The sequence below is a fragment of the Opisthorchis viverrini genome (assembly GCF_000715545.1).
Source record: "Opisthorchis viverrini unplaced genomic scaffold opera_v5_13, whole genome shotgun sequence".
Taxonomy (NCBI): domain Eukaryota; kingdom Metazoa; phylum Platyhelminthes; class Trematoda; order Opisthorchiida; family Opisthorchiidae; genus Opisthorchis; species Opisthorchis viverrini.
Window position 1 is genome coordinate 1,212,577 of NW_008751669.1, and position 2,086 is coordinate 1,214,662.

The window sequence follows — 2,086 nt, forward strand, 5'->3', positions numbered from 1 at the left end:
AGATAGGTAGGAGGCGAACCACTGAAATAAGGTTCCAGTGATGCCAGCGGTACTAAGTTTGTGCAGCAGAGATGCATGGGGGACCTGGTCAAAGGCTTTTTGAATATCCAGGCAAATTGTTACAGTGGAGTTCCCGGCGTCGTAGGCTGCTGTGATGGTCTCGAAGAAGTGGAGCTGGCAGCTGCTAACGGATCTTTGAGACAAAAAACCACACTGCCGGTCATCTATGGCATTAGGTGTCAGTAGAAACTTGGTTAATGGACCTTCGACCAGACGTTCAAGGGTTCTCATAAGGAGGGATGTATGATGGATTCCCCTGTAGTTAGATGGAGGTTGTTTTTCCGACACCTTTGTAGGGGTATTTTGGTGCGGCGCTTAATACACTATCTGAGTTGTATTGGTTTTGCTTGTAGCTGATAGACGAAGGTCAGTGCACGAACCTGCAATGATCGGGTCACATATGCCAATTTGAATCACGTATGGTGTCAAAAAAAGTCTATCCATGCATTTCACGTAACGTGTGTATCAGGCTGCAGTACGGGCTGTTCTCTTTTGTGGCTATGGGACCTGGCCTGCTTAAGAAGCAGAACCAAGGCAGTTTCAGGTGTTTTCCAACAGTTGTCTGAAAGCCATAGCTCATGTGGGTTGGAGTCCGCAAATCCCTAAGGCGACAGTAACATGGCGACTTTTGGTTGTGCACCGGGGATTTCCACAGAGGAATATGTCTTTGCAGTCTCAAGCTAAATCACCGTCACATGGGTCAGTTGGATCGCAACAGGCTTGGCTACCTTACTAGCCCATTTATTCAAAAATAGTCGAGATGTTCTCAGAAGTGAAGATAGGTTGCGATACTTCGATATGAACGATGGGTTGGATGAAACCCAGAAGGTAGCTCCTGCTTACTTAGGTTGCTAAAGTGGGTAGGTATTTGATGGTTACACGTTTCGATGTAGAAGACCGAACTGTTGATTTTATAAGGCTTGTATCGTTATGCTAAAGTGGGTAGGTATTTGATGGTTACACGTTTCGATGTAGAAGACCGAACTGTCGATTTTATAAGGCTTCATTGTATCGTTATCAGAGAGAAAAATCGAGTGAAGTTGGGAGTTAGTGCTCTAAACGAGAGGATTTGACACCAAGCACCCGACCTCGCACTAGATCTTCGCTACGGCTGCATTCATGGATGCACATTTGAGAACGCGTGTTGCCCTCGTATGTCAGGACTCAAGTATACACCACTTGGTCTTACGACCAAAAAGTAAACAACCCTTTTTAGCTTTAACTTTGCTGCACGCCATACTGCATATTGCTACCGAATCCCGCTATCGAATCATCGATGTACACACGGCTCCCCCGTTATCGCCTGTTGGACTGATTCAGAATGTAGTGAGTTTGCCTTTGTAACAGTAAATCTCCAGGTTCTGTACAGAATTGTGGAGAAATAGCCTCATGAAGCAGTTGTTGAGTTGGCCGCTGCCACTTTGTTTAATTATTTCTTTCAAATGATATCACGGGAAATGTGCGCGAGTCGTAATTAATTATACATTTTTCCATAAGCCTTGTCGTGTAAAAAGCTGAGAACTGGATTGACCACACATTATGTTTTTACTGATGCAATCAGTAAAGAGAAACGTGATTTGTCAAAGGTGGTTGTGTATTTTGCAGGCATGGGGTGTTGAGGGATGGGCGACGCATGGATAGGAAGGACCGCCGTTGGTCGTTGGATTGGTCCATTATGTATAGTTGGGACATTATAGTCGACTACCAGCAGGTGCACGGGCACGGCAGTTACCATAGGTAACCTCGGCAGGTGATATCGAGTACGGTTGAGTGTGGCGGGCAGTCCTCGTCCATTGGACTCGGCTACTGGCTATAGCTGATGCCCCATAACCAACGTTGCACATAGACACAGGCCTTGCGACTGCGATAAGTAGCCAAGGTAAGTGATATCGCGTACAGTTGTGAGTATAACGTCCGTCGCGTGCCATTATATTAGGTATGTGTGTATAGCTGAGACCGGTTACTCAAAGCCGCACATGGACACGGGACTGGCAGGTACGATAAGTAGCCAGGTAAAGCAACATCG